This window comes from Pyrus communis, chromosome 14, assembly GCF_041283825.1.
Source record: "Pyrus communis isolate YQ-2024b chromosome 14, ASM4128382v1, whole genome shotgun sequence".
In the NCBI taxonomy this organism is placed as follows: Eukaryota; Viridiplantae; Streptophyta; class Magnoliopsida; order Rosales; family Rosaceae; genus Pyrus; species Pyrus communis.
The window spans coordinates 23,042,725-23,058,241 of NC_142578.1; the positions used below are offsets into that span (position 1 = coordinate 23,042,725).

Sequence of the window (15,517 nt, forward strand, 5' to 3'; positions counted from 1 at the left end):
CTAACTGCAGCCTTAAAACTTTTAGTTGAACAAGGGGGCATCCCTTCGAAGATAACTTCAGAGTTGAAGGAACTTATCAAGTATTTGGAGCGTGAAATCCCATAGTATGTGGCTGCCGAGAAAGAATTTTCTCAAGGTGGTGAAGAGTATGCAGCCCAACATGAAGAGATCAAAGCTCGTATGGAACTGGCCATGCCGAAATGTGAAGGAAGAACAGACATTGTGGCCAATTACGATGCCATGGTTACAGAACTCGAGGCTGAACTGGCTCAAGTTAGGGCCAAACGGGCAGAGGCAATGACAAATTTAAGAAGTGCTGTGGATGAAATGCAGCCTCTTAAACGAAGCTTCGAAGATAGTTTACCGAAATCAGAAAGATTAATTGTCAAGCGGGCTAAGTTGACAGCACAAAAGGGTGCCTCTTTTGGAACATGGACGGCTCTTAAAGATGTGCTGAAAAATTACTTCTAAGCTAGAAACTTCCTTTCCAAAATCAACTTTTATGAGTATGCAAGGCAACGCTTAGAATCCTAGCAAGTCGTGTATTCAGTTAGCGAATGAATAATGAACGGATTAAATTAGTGTCAAATGCAATAACCCTATTTTGACAAACTTTAACTAGTCTCATAATTTCCAAAAGATTGCTTGCCAGTTTCAAGGCAAGGAGTTTAAACATGTGCTTCCGTGAAGCCAACTTCACTGTTGATGCTCTTGCTAAGATTGGTTAGAGATCCTCAAATTCTCATGTTTGGATGTTCAATCTTACATTCGATGGTCAGTCAGCTTGATTGTGGAATAGTACAGTAGTTGCCCAAGGGCTTCTTTTTGTAATTTATCTTTTCTTATTCCAAAAGGAGAAGAAAAAAAACTTGTGTCGTATATAAAGAATTTTATATGTATAAACATGGAAGGACCCAGCAATTTTAGCAGGAGCGATTTTAATAAATAGAATAAAGTTTACACGGAGTGATGTTAGAATGACCATATTTTTTCTACTAATGGTCAAATTTCTAGCAGGTATTTTTCTAATTTTTCTGTTGGTCTGATGGTTATTCCGATACATGAGATGCCAAAGGCTGGAGTTCTAGCTATGATTGACATGCTTTGTTTGAATTCAGATAAGGTTGAAGGAGGACAAAAGCAGATATGGGAAAACCGGACCTTTATACTATTGTTGAGGTAAAGACTTCTTCTCCATCTTTATTTTCGCTATCTTTTTTCCTTCCGAAAATGCTAGTATATAAGTATCGGTGTACATAAAAAAATTCGTTTTACTTCGGAAAATGCCAGCAGCGATATAGAAACCAAAAATAATGCCCACTAAGTACTGGTTGGCCCTTCTTCTCCATAGAAAGATCGAAGTGGGACAATCGTCTGCTGCGGATGAACTATTGAAGTACACTTCAACCAGTGCACCATCAGCTGAGGCTTTGGCTGCATTCGGCACTGCAAGACTCCATGCAAGGAGCAACCTAGACACACTTTGCGTGGATGGTTCCCATGACGAGTTAACTGCAGCCTTGAAACCTTTGGTTGAACAAGGTGGCATCCCTTTGAAGATCACTTCAAGGCTCAAGGAACTTATCGAGTCTTTGGAGCGAGAAATCCCAAAGTATGTGGCTGCCGAGAAAGAATTTGCCCAAGGCGGCGAAGAGTTTGCAGCCCAACACGAACAGATCAAAGCTCGAATGGAACTGGCCATGCAGATCTGTGCTGGAAGAAAGTTGGGGTCTGTCATAAAATCAATTAGTAATATGAAGAGTAGCTCAATCTCTTATAAATCCATGCAAGGTCTCTCCTTCCATCAACGTATGAATCATTCTCAATAGTTACAATTTCATGGTTGCAAAACTCTAAGGCTTTACTGGCTCCTTGATTTACGAATTTGTGGATAAAAAAATGTATTGCATGGAAGCATTTAGCTATAGTTGCGTAGAAATGCGAATAGTATGCATCTCTTTTACACATAGTAAGCGTAAATACTTATATAAATTATTTTCACTGTAACTTTTGGATGCAGAGAGTTAATCATGATATTTCACACTCAGTCACACACAATCATGATATTTCACACTCAGTCACACACAATAAGTCTTTTAGCTATATCAAGCTAATTTAGTATTCAACTTGCTATAAACGAAATCAAATCTAAAACCTCCAATTAACAGCAATAATATGTGAGAGTTATTATACACTCAGGTAAAAAAAAAATTATTATTTTGTTTGAGAGAAATCTTTTTTATTTTTTAAGGTGGGAGGTCGGACTCGGGTAACCCACTAAACCACGGGGTAGGATAGGATTAAATTCGGGTATGGGCCAAGCAGGAGGAAGGTATATTCATGCGGGATGCCGGGTGTGGGGTCGCCGGTGCCGGAAACGTGACCCGATTGGTCATTCCTGGCTGGAGTTCGTGTTGCAGTAGGATAGGGATAGGGTTTTGCTCGAATAAAGGTCTGATTTTAGCAATTTCCTCACAGCAAAGAGGAGGACCAACAATGCTTCGTGCCGCACTCGGATGTGGTCGAAGGCCTCACTGTAAGGAAGCTAACATTTTCGTCATTTATTGAATTTTTTTTAACTCATTAGACAACCGTTTCGCTTTTAGTTTTTCATTTTCATATTTGTGATATAAATTGAGAACTGAAAAACTAAAATAAAATAGTCATCAAACGACCGCTACAGTATGAACTTGTCTTGGTTTTGAAAATTCATGGTATTCATTGTGTGTCGGTAAGGTAGCAGCTGAAGTGGAGGATCTTCCCAATTGCAAAATTGACAACTTTACTTGTCTGCAGACCAACAAGCTCTACTCTGATGACATCATTTTTGGCGGTTATAAATGGTATTTTCCATCCATCAACAAGTCAAAAATTCATTTTACTTTTGTGTATATTGTGTCGTTTATTCCGTAACGAGAGATCGACACGTGATTGCATAAAACCGATAATAAGACAAATTTTCGTTCTCGTGAAGTTGGCTGATTGTAATTGAATTTGTTGGGTTATTTGATCAGGCAGATACTAATAATATATCCAAACGGAGACTACAATGGGGACTACTTGGCCGTGTATTTAAAATGTAGAGAACCGGATTTTGTGACATTGCCATATGGGTGGAGTAGATATGTGCACTACACGTTGGCTGTAGTCAATCGTATCGATAGCAAGTACTCAAAGAAAAGAGGTATATTTCTTTTTATCGGCCTTATTTTCTTTTGGCATTTGAAACTCCATTTTTATCTCACATTCTTTAAATTTTGTGAAGTTCGTAAATTTTATCTTTTAATCAAAAAGTCTGAAATAACTATAATTTTGCGTATGTGGTGACACGTGTGAGACCCACCGCTACAATGATAAGCAACCGCGTGGATTATCAAAAATATATTTAGTAAAAGGACTTAACAAATATTTGAATCCACTCAAACTACATAAGAGGACTTAACTAATATTCTATGGCATTGATTTTCAGGGGCAAAGTGGAACAAATTAAGTTGGAGAAAGTGAGACAAAATTGATGTTCATGGGGCATCGCAGAAAATAAACATTTGAGTCATTTACGCAAACAACCCCTAAGGTTTGTTGTGATTTTGTTTGGAAGCATTCACTTCCATTTTTTACCTTTTAAAAATAGGAGGAGATAAAGAAAATAAAAAATAAAAAATAAAAAATATTGCACCCTTTTCTCTATAGACGCCATTGTATTTCTCGAAGGTTGAAAAAAGTACAAAAATTAAGGATATAACCAACAAAATTAAAATGGCTAAGTGGATTTAAAAAATGTTACCCTAGTTATCTTTCCTTTATTTTAATGAAGAGATTTTTCAACATGTCAGAAACACGGTACGCCATATGTTATTATACAAGCAGAAGAAAGGTTTTTTTTTTCAAGTGTTGTGATCCGGGCACTCAGAAAAATCTCTCATTTTAATGGTCCATGTTTTTTTTTTTTTCCTGGTTTGCATATGGGAAAACCATTAAGCAACAGGAACAAGTTAAGGAAAAGTTATTGATATAAATTGTAAAGAGCTTCACTGATGCAGCAAAACTATTATTTGAAGTCTGTTTCGTCAGAAGCAACTTGATTTTCGTGTGCAGTTCTTACATATTCTTAATTCTTTGTATGACGCAGTAGACGCACAACACCAGTTCAATGCAAGAGAGAATTGCAAGGGACGTACATCATTCATGTCTCTTAGTGAGCTTTATGACCCAAATGCGGGTTATTTGGTGAATGATACAGTCGTTATTGAAGCTGAGGTTGTCTTACATCTAATCAATACTATTAAATCATTTTTGAGTTTTGCATTCAAGTAGTATCCACCTGAAAACCTGATCTGACATTGTTTGTTTCATTTCAGATACGGTTGAAGGAAGAACATGAGGAGGAGGGCAAAAGGGGAGACGAGGCAAAAATGCGGCTTTATACTATTGTTAAGGTAAAAGCTTCTGTCTATCCACGCTCTTACCACTGCTTGTTCAGACGTATTAGTGCAGGAAGCTGGTGTACGTAAAAAATAATGGCAGAAGAAATTTGTTTGTATGGTTAGGTTGCTCGAGATGAGGACCTAGCAAAACAGATTGGAAGGGAATTCCATTTTGACCTAGTAGACCATGAAAAGGTTTATAGTTTTCGTATTCAGCAAAAGACTCCGTTTTTCTTTTTAAGGTACCGTGGTAAATGCTTACTTTTGTGTATTCATGTCTTCTTCCTTCACCCGCCCCCCTCCCCCTTTCTCTTCTTTTGGAGCGGATTCTGTATTTTTCTCTTTATATTTAGATTTCTAATTATGAAATGGTTCACAGGAGTATTTTGCAAAAGTGTTTGGTATACCAGTGCAATTTCAGCGTTTCTGGATTTGGCACAAGAGATTACACTGCACATATCGCCCCCATCGTCCATTGACACTTCAGGAGGCATCACATTCAGTATGTACTTCAAACTTCATACTTCATACTTTTTCAAAAATCTCAATGTTACAGAAGACTTTTACTTGGAGGCTTTGCTCCTACCCTATCTGCTTTATCTCTGGATTTGTTAATTGTCTTTCTCTTAATTCATGGTTTTTATTTCGTCACCTGGTTTTAGTGGTAACCCGCTATTTCCTCTTTTCAGTGCTACCTTTTTCTTTTCAAGGGATGGGGTTATATACTGTTTGTTGCCTCTGAGACTGAGGTACTCGAGTTTATCATCGAATTATGAAGGATTGTGACCGCTGATTTATTTTGTGAATAAGAAATTTAGCGTAGTGCTTAAAGAATGGATTTGTTAATTGTGTTTTGAGGTTGACATTGGAGCCCATCAGTGTCATCTGCAAAAAGAATGATGGCTACTTGTGTTTCGTAGGTTGAACAACTCGCAGCAGTATCAAGTGAAAGTCATAAAAATTCCAAGCTAAATTTATTTTTGGAAGTAGATTTTGGGCCGGTAATCCAATCTTACTCTATCTTGTTGTTAGACATGGTTTTTGGCTCATTGTAGTTGCAATTGCTTTATGAAAATACATCTTTCTCATGATTTTTGTGCTTCTTTGAATTTCTCCAGGATCCACTCGCAATTCCTGTGCCTGACAAGACCAACGAAGATATCCTTCTTTTCTTTAAGCTGTATGAACCAGAGAAACAAGGACTATGGTGGCTCTGGCTCTTTCTGCTCAGTTAACATATTTTCTCCATCTCATTTTCGTTCGCTGATTTAGTCTTTTGTTGCAACTTACACGGGAAGGGGAGAGGGGGGATTCGAACTCCGTTCTTAGGTGTAGGGTTAAATGCTCTCGATCAGTAGAGCTATAATTCTCCACCTGATTTAAGCTTCTTCTGTGCTACCAGTTTTGTTGGTAGGCTTTACGTGAGGAGGTCTAGTGAGCCAATAGAAATTTTGGTAAAGTTAAATCAACTGGCTGGGTTTTCCCCTGAGGAAGAAATTGAACTTTATCAGGTTCGTTTCACATTAATTTTTTAGCATCAGCTGTGCCATAACATACATTACATAGACATTGTCCGCTGTATGTATGCATGCATATAACTATTTGATGCACGTTCTGTTGTAGCATTCTTAAGTAGAAAAATTTACTTGTAATGATACATTCAGGAAATACAGTTTTATCCAAGTGTCAGTTGTGTCAATGTTAACAAGAGGACCTCGTTGCAATTAAGTCAGGTAATTGTTGCTATATAAATTTAAATTGTATGCTTGCATATTGCAAACAAGTGTCGATAACAGGAATTAACCGTTTTGATGCTTTGCTTATCGCTAGTATACTATATATTTGTTGAATAATTGGCCAAGTGGCCAAGTGGACAAATGTCCAAGAAAACTTTAGGTGATTAAACAAAGAAAAGTTTGGTGGACATCATTATGAGTAGAGACAAAATGATGATGGTTGTAAGAAAAAAAGTAAAGGTGGTTGTTTTTATTCGGCTCCGTTGAATGTGGCTTTTATGATTATGGCAGCAATTATGATGTTGGGGAAGAAAATGTGAGTGGCCTTGTGTTGATTAGTGCGGCCAAAAGAAGGAAGAGTGGGAGAGAGCAAGGAAGAGTGGTAGAGAGCAAGGGAGAGTTGAGAGAGCATAAAACAGAGAGCACTTTCTGATTTGCAGAGGCAGAAAGCATAAGGGGTGCCGCATTCCCCATTTGAAAAGAGCTCATTTCTTTGGTTAGTAATCATCTACCAAAGTAGTTGTTGTTATAATAGTTTTGAGCTATATGTATAGAGAAGAAATTATTCATTATATTTCTTCCTCTATTTGTTTCTTTGGGGTGTGTGAGCTTTTGGGTGTATTGGGTTAATTGGGTTGTGAGATTGCCAACACTTTGTAAACTCCCATTTGGTTGATAGTGGATTATTGGGTGAGCTCCTACTGCTCCGAGGACGTACTCCAGTTACACTGACTGTGGAGGAACCTCGTTAAAATCTTGGTGTTATTTTCTATATTGTTCTTGCATTTCATTTGATATATTTTCTGTGGGTTAGCTTGATTTGGTTCTGCGTGGTTTAGTGTTATCCTAGCACAACAATTGGTATTAGAGCACTGGTTGCTCTTGGGTACTGTCTAATTGCCAAAAATGTCAGACGGGCAAGATGAGAATCCTTTTGGAAGCAGCTCCGGATTTGCAAGAACTACGGTGCAAAATGCAAAGTTCGAAGTTGAAAAGTTTGATGGCACAAACAACTTTGGGATGTGGCAATGTGAGGTCAAAGATGTGTTGGCTCAACAAGATCTACTTGCCGCTTTGGAAGAGAAGCCGGAAGCTATGTCGAAGCCGGAATGGGAGAAATTAAATTTGTGGCTTGCTCTTCAATTCGGTTGTGCCTTGCAAAAACTCAGAAGTATTTTGTGATGCGGGAGACATTGGCAAGTGTGTTGTGGCAAAAATTGGAAGACAAGTATATGACGAAGAGTGCAGAGAACCGGCTACACTTGAAGAAAAAGCTCTACCGCTTCCAATACAAGGAAGGTACAAAAATGATTAGACACCTTGATGCTTTTAATAAGTTGATTGCCGACTTGTTAAATTTAGATGAGGATATTAAGGATGAAGATAAGGCCTTAATATTGTTGAATTCCTTGCCGGACTCTTATGAGCATTTTGTTACCACTATTATACATGGTAAAGAAACTGTAAAATTTGAAGATGTGTCAAATGCCTTGATGAATTATGAAATGAGGCATAGAGATAAAAATCATGATAGTACATCGGAAGCTTTATTTGTTAGAGGTAGATCATCGGAGAGAAGATCATCTTCTAGTAGGAAAAAATCACAGTCTTGACCTAGAGGAAACTCTAAAGGTAGAAAACCTTTGGAAAGGGATGAATGTGCATTTTGTCGTAATAAGGGCCATTGGAAGAAAGATTGTCCTAAATTGAAGACCAAAGGTAAAGAAAGTTCTGAAGCTAATGTTGCTGAAGTTGAAACAGATTTTCCTGATTTTGCTTTAACCACTTCCTCATCATTTGATTGTGCTACTAAGTGGGTGTTGGATACGGGTTGTACTCATCATATGACTCCTCACAAGGATTGGTTTTCAAGCTTGAAAGAGTTTGATGGCGGTGTTGTGTTCATGGGAGATGACAATCCTTGCACAACAAAAGGGATTGGTACAGTTCGTTTGAAGTTGCATGATGGCATGGTTAAAGAGTTGACAGGTGTTCGGTATGTACCGAATTTGAAGAAAAATCTTATTTCTTTGGGAACTTTGGAAGCCAAGGGCTTCAGGTTTCATTCAGATGCGCAGACATTGAAGGTGACTTATGGTGCACTTGTTGTGATGAAAGCTCCTCGATGTGGCCATTTGTATTTATTGCAAGGAAGCACTGTGACAGGTGAAGCATCTGTAGTCTCAGAAAATATGGGCACATCCGATTCTGATACTACTAGATTGTGGCATATGAGATTAGGCCATGCCGGTGAGAAAGCTCTACAAGGGCTTGTGAAACAAGGTCTTCTAAAAGGTGCCACGACTTGTAAGCTTGATTTCTGTGAGCATTGTGTCTTGGGGAAGCAAACTAGAGTGAAGTTTGGTACTGCTGTACATCAGACGAAGGGCATTCTTGATTATGTGCATTCGGATGTTTGGGGTCCTACAAAGACTCCCTCTTTGAGTGGTAGACATTGGTTCGTGACCTTTGTTGATGATTATTCAAGAAGGTCTTGGGTCTACACTATGAAGCACAAGAGTGACGTGTTGAGCATTTTCTTGGGTTGGAAGAAAATGGTTGAGAACCAGACTGGGAGAAAGATTAAGATTTTGAGATCGGATAATGGTAGTGAATACACATCCGACCCTTTCTTTAAAGTTTGCAAAGAGGAAGGCATTGTGAGACATTTTAGTGTCCGGGGAACTCCACAACAAAATGGAGTTGCAGAAAGATTGAATCGAACCTTGCTTGAGAAGGTTAGATGCATGTTGTCTCAATCGGGTTTGAGCAAGTCGTTTTGGGCAGAGGCAGTTACTTATGCATGTCACATCATCAACCGATTACCCTCAGCTGCTGTTCAGGGTAAGACGCCAATGGAGGTATGGACTGAAAAACCTTCTAATGATTATGATTATATTCGTATTTTTGGTTCACCTGCTTATTTTCATGTAACTGAAAATAAACTTGATCCTAGAGCCAAAAAGGCTATCTTTCTTGGTTTTAGTAGTGGTGTCAAAGGTTACAGGTTATGGTGCCCGGAGATGAAGAAACTTGTAATCAGCAGAGATGTGACATTTGATGAAGAAAATATGTTTAGAGACTCTGAAAAGAATGTGAAAGATGTCCAATAGGTGGAGCTTGAGAAAGTTGCCTCTAGTACTTCAAATCCTATTTCCGCTGATGTCGAAGCCACTACAAGTGAAGAAGTAGGAGACCATGAGGATGTTGAAGAAGTTGAACTTGAAGATTCTATTCAAGTTGAAGAGCAAGTTTCACCTCATGAGTCTATTGCCAAGAACAGAGGAAAAAGACAAATTACCAAGCCAGCTCGGTATAGTGACTATGTTGCTTTTGCTCACTGATGAGATTCCATCCAATTTTGAGGAAGCCATTGAGAGTGAGGAAAAGGAGAAGTGGTGCAATGTCATGGGTGATGAGATGAATTCTCTCTTGAAGAACAAGACTTGGGAGTTAGCTAAATTGCCTAAGGGTAAGAAAGCTATTGGTTGTAAATGAGTGTATGCCAAGAAAGAAAATGCTGATGAGAAAAGCAATGTAAGATTCAAAGCAAGATTAGTTGCTAAAGGGTATGCACAAAAGGAAGGCATTGACTACAATGAAATTTTTTCTCCAGTTGTGAAGCACTCCTCAATTCGCATTATGTTAGCTCTTGTTGCACAATATGATCTTGAGCTTGTGCAACTCGATGTGAAGATGGCTTTCCTACATGGTGATTTGAATGAAGAGATCTATATGTGTCAACCGGATGGGTATAAAGTGAAAGGGAAAGAGAATTTGTTTTGCAAGTTGAAGAAATCACTTTATGGTTTGAAGCAATCTCCAAGACAATGGTATTTGAGGTTTGATAAATTTATGAGAGGCCAAAATTATTCTAGAAGTCAATATGATCATTGTGTGTACTTCAAGAAGTTGCAAGATGGGTTTTTCATTTATTTGTTGATATATGTTGATGATATGTTGATTGCCTCAAATAATGTCGAAGAGATTGATAAATTGAAGAATCAAATGAAGAATGAGTTCGAGATGAAGGATCTTGGTGAAGCAAAGAAGATCCTTGGCATGGAGATCACTAGAGACAGAGAGAAGGGTTTGGTTTGTTTGAATCAAAGACAATACCTTGAGAAGTTGATTCGGAAGTTTGGAGTTCATGATTCAACTAAACCGGTTAGTACCCCTTTGGCTCCTCATTTTAAATTGAGTTCTCTACAATGTCCTAAAGCTGATAAGGAGAAGCTGCAAATGAAAAATATACCATATGCAAATTTGGTTGGTAGTTTGATGTATGCAATGGTATGCTCTAGACCAAATATTGCTCATGCAGTTGGCATAGTGAGTCGATACATGCATAATCCTGGTAAAGAGCAATGGCAAGCAGCTAAGTGGATATTGAGGTATCTCCATGGTACTCAAGATGTTGGTTTATGCTTTGAGAGGGATGACTCTGGTATTAGTCATTTTGCTGTTGGTTATGTTGATTCAGATTATGCAGGTGATCTGGATGGAAGGAAGTCTACTACAGGCTATGTGTTTACTATGGCTAAAGGGCCAGTTTGTTGGAGGTCCATTTTGCAGTCGTCTGTTGCCTTGTCTACTACAGAGGCTGAATATATGGCAGTTGCTGAAGCTATAAAGGAAGCCATTTGGATACATGGACTGATTAGAGATTTGGGGGTTGATCAGAAGCAGTGGAGGTACATTGTGATAGTCAGAGTGCCATTTATTTGGCTAAGTATCAGGTTCATCATCCGAGGACCAAGCACATAGATGTGTGTCATCACTTTGTTCGTGAAGTAGTTGGTGAAGGGGAGATCATTCTCCAGAAGATTCCAACTAAAGACAACCCCGCTGATATGTTGACTAAGGTTGTTGGTGTAGCCAAGTTTGTTCATTGCTTGAACTTGGCTCACATTTTGCCTATATAAAGAAGGCGTTGAGCAGTAGGAGTTTTGGAGCATTTGGCTCGGCATGAGTTGTTCTCTTGCTAGTGATTGGGAGTGATGTTGTGTGTTAATTGTGTTGTTTGGCTTATCATGGCGTTTTTCGGAACTTGGCCAGGGTGGAGATTGTTGAATAATTGGCCAAGTGGCCAAGTGGACAAATGTCCAAGAAAACTTTAGGTGATTAAACAAAGAAAAGTTTGGTGGACATCATTATGAGTAGAGACAGAATGATGATGGTTGTAAGAAAAAAGTAAAGGTGGTTGTTTTTATTCGGCTCCGTTGAATGTGGCTTTTATGATTATGGCAGCAATTATGATGTTGGGGAAGAAAATGTGAGTGGCCTTGTGTTGATTAGTGCGGCCGAAAGAAGGAAGAGTGGGAGAGAGCAAGGAAGAGTGGTAGAGAGCAAGGGAGAGTTGAGAGAGCAGAAAACAGAGAGCACTTTCTGATTTGCAGAGGCATAGAGCATAAGGGGTGCCGCATTCCCCATTTGAAAAGAGCTCATCTCTTTGGTTAGTAATCATCTACCAAAGTAGTTGTTGTTGTAATAGCTTTGAGCTATATGTATAGAGAATAAATTATTCATTATATTTCTTCCTCTATTTGTTTCTTTGGTGTGTGAGAGCTTTTGGGTGTATTGGGTTAATTGGGTTGTGAGATTGCCAACACTTTGTAAACTCCCATTTGGTTGATAGTGGATTATTGGGTGAGCTCCTACTGCTCCGAGGACGTACTCCAGTTACACTGACTGTGGAGGAACCTCGTTAAAATCTTGGTGTTATTTTCTATATTGTTCTTGCATTTCATTTGATATATTTTCTGTGGGTTAGCTTGATTTGGTTCCGCGTGGTTTAGTGCTATCCTAGCACAACAATATTTGATGCTTTGTTTTCCAGATTAAAGATGGGGACATCCTATGCTTTCAGAAATCCACACTACTTGAATGCGAAGAAGAACGTAAATATTTTGATGTCCCCTCGTTTATGGAGTATATAAACAGTTTCAAGGTACAGGCTATGGAAGCTTTTGAATGGTTTTTGGCCCTCCTTTTATTTGGTTTTACTGTCGACGGTCATTATTCTGTTACTTTAAGAGTAAGCGTAGGTTCTTTTTTTAAAGAAAAACCTAACTATGTTAAACAATTTGACACTCTATAGATTGTTCATTTCCGTTCTTTGGAGAAACCGAAGGAGGAGGATTTATTTTAGAGATGTAAGTAGTTCTGCCTTGAACCACTGTCTCTCATAGTTGTAGTTGGAGTGTCCATTGTTGTGTTCTTCAGTGCTATAACTTTTTTTCGTGTTTTCTAGGTCAAAGCTAGACACATAAGATGATGTGGTGAAGAACGTGGTTTGCCAAATTGGTTTAGAAGATCCTACCATAATCAGACTCACTGCTCATTGCTGGTATTCTCAACAACCTAAGCCCCAACCAATCAATTATCGGGGAGTGAAGTATTTACAAGAAATGCTCATCCCTCAAGATCGAGTAGGTGCCGTTATATTGAGTTTCCTCTGTCATCTGTCAATTGTATAAGCGTCATGAATCATTGGTGCTCATTATGATTGTCGTTCCCTATTCAGGGATCTGATGTACTGTATTATGAAGTCTTGGACATCCCGCTGCCAGAAATGCAAGCCCTAAAAAGTCTGAAAGTTTCTTTTCTTAATGCTACAAAAGATGAGGTCTGAGAGAAATATTTGGTCAGATTCCCTGCTCATGGACCGTTGTTACGCTATTTTGTCTATCATAATCATTTGTAATTTGTTCACAGTTGGAGATTCACAGTATTAGATTGCCCAAATGGAGTATTACGCTATTGTCCATCATAATCTTTTGTAATTTGTTCATAGTTGGAGATTCACAGTATTAGATTGCCCAAATGGAGTACTGTTGGGGATGTGATTAACGAACTTAAAAGGAAGGTTAGATGTCTCTTTATTTCGGCATTGTTACTTTTGACTATCCATCAATATTCATCTAAATATATTTGCCAACCATATGATACGATCAGTCCCATTCGTGTTTTGAATTTTTTTTTTTTTTTATGACACAATTCTTATGGAACAGTGTGATCGCTTTGACATGCTCTAAGAGTGAAGACCTACTAGCACGATATATCTGTAACAATGTGGCTATGATAATCATATGTCAACAATATACGATAGATCCTCAACAAAAAATCGTCCACACACCCCTCAGCGGCTCACCCTCTCCCCATTTTTTTCTGTTATACTTGCATATTAGTATAACTGACTTTGTCAATGTGTGATGTACCTGAAATAGGTACAGTTATCACATCCAAATGCAGAGCTCAGACTGCTTGAGGTTTTCAAACACAAGATCTACAAGGTAATTTGCTTGTTCTTGTATGTCAGATGTATCAGCATGTAAGCCATTTTTTCTGTTCATATTTTCCCCATGGCCAGAAGTGGATGTTTTTCCTGTTAGTGTTGATTATGCATGATTCCAGCGATTGTATCAGAAACTTCGTTGTCTAATTGATGTGTTTTAATCTGGAGCGTTCATAATTTCGTGTTCACTTTTCAGACCATACCATGCAATGAAAAAATTGAGAATATAAATAACCAGTTCTGGACTTTGCATGCAGAGGAGGCAAGTTCCTTTTCTCACTTGTACAGTTTTCTTCTTTTATTCAGTTGAACACTTTATAGACTGTAAGAGTCTAGTCTTGTGGGCAAGAATTGTAATATTTACTTGGTTTTCCACTTTGGATTTGCATTTCTTTAGGATGGTTTTCCACTTTGGGTTTGCATTTCTTTAGGTTTTGTTTGGTACGTAGGATTGGATAGATCGCAGAAGATGGATTACTCATGAAGAAATCTCATCCATTCCAATCCGATCCTACATACCAAACGTGCTTATTGTGTCAGACTGAATTGGCTTGATGCCAGTGTCAATTGTTTCTATTTTTGTGCGTATCAGATTTCAGAAGAAGAGAAAAACTTGGGTGTTTGTGATCGCTTGATTCAAGTTTACCACTTTGCAGAAGGGGAGAGAAACTCGGGTCTTTATGATCGCTTGATTTGTCCAAAAAACTTCACGAAAGAGACTGCACAGAAGAATCAGATGGTATTCGAATTCATTTTTCTATGAATGAAATTTGGATAATTTTAATGCGAGTTTTTCTTTTTCGAATCAGAAATTGGCTTACTATCTCAATTAAATATGAAGAATGGTTGCACGAAAATACTTGTTATTCTTCTTAATGATCTTCTTCACTGCTCTTTATACATTTCAAATAGCAAGTAAAAAATTTCGGGGAACCTTTCTTCCTCGTCATCCACGAAGGTGAAACTTTAACTGAAGTTAAGGTACACGTACAAAGGAAATTGCAGGTCCCCGATGAGGAATTTTCGAAGGTGCTTCACTCAAACCTTATATATATTGCAGGTTCTTCGATTAGATGAATATCGATTCTTATTTTGCTTCCTCGTTTATTTCCCTTTCGGTTGTGCAGTGGAAGTTTGCATTATTGTCACGTGGCTGTCCAAAGTGCTTGCAGGATCCAGACATCGTATGGAGTCGATTGCAGGTATGTTTATGGTCTATCATAATTCCAGTCTCCTTGCTTTCATATTATATGTCCGAGGGTAAATCTGAACTGCGGTTATGGATATTGCGTACGTGGGTTTTTCGTAACTCCAGTATATGAATTTTGTTTTCCTTAGAGACGGGATGCCTATGGTGCTTGGCAGCAGTATCTTGGGTTGGAGCACTCAGATAATGCTCCTAAGAGGGCTTCTGCAGTAACTCTGCCAGGTAAGTTCTGCTTTACAAGTATTACTGAAGTGCTTCTCAGTTGTTAACCTCGGCATTCTCGGTCCCTAGAACAGCCGAGAATGTCGTGGTAAAAGTCTCCTGTATTGTGAAGTTATCCCTTCTATGAAACCAACTTCTCGTGCTAACCATCCGCCTTTACGTAGGCAAGTAATCTCCCTAAGGCCACGGCCGTGGTAAAATCTTGTTATGATGCCGAGGTTGCAAGACTCGAGGCTGAACTGGCCCGAGTTGAGGAAAGCAAGCAGAGGCAACGGCGAATCCAAAAACTGCAACGGATGAAATGGAGCCTCTTAACAAAGCTTTGCAGATAGCTTTTCCAAATTTGAAAGCTTCACTAGCAGGCTTGTTCTATAGATATACTGAAAAATTGCTTTTAAGTGTGAATAAAACTTTGATTAGAAACTTTGGATTTTGTCCTAAGGTAGCTTTGCTTGCTTGGTACTCAACGTAGATTACTAACCATTCAATTTGCTTTCATTTGTGCGTATTTCCTTATACATTTCTTCTACATATCTTTCCATCGCCATCCTTCCTCCGCTATTCTATTACTAGACTAAGTTTATTATCAAAGCGAAATGATATTGAATCAAACATAGAATTTGGAAGCTAA

The 15,517-nt window shown here is 38.5% G+C and overlaps 1 pseudogene; it reads left to right on the forward strand.

The window, feature by feature from the left end:
• Positions 1-998: 998 nt before the first annotated feature.
• LOC148691426 (ubiquitin C-terminal hydrolase 13-like) lies at positions 999-15,312 on the forward strand (annotated as a pseudogene).
• Positions 15,313-15,517: the final 205 nt, after the last annotated feature.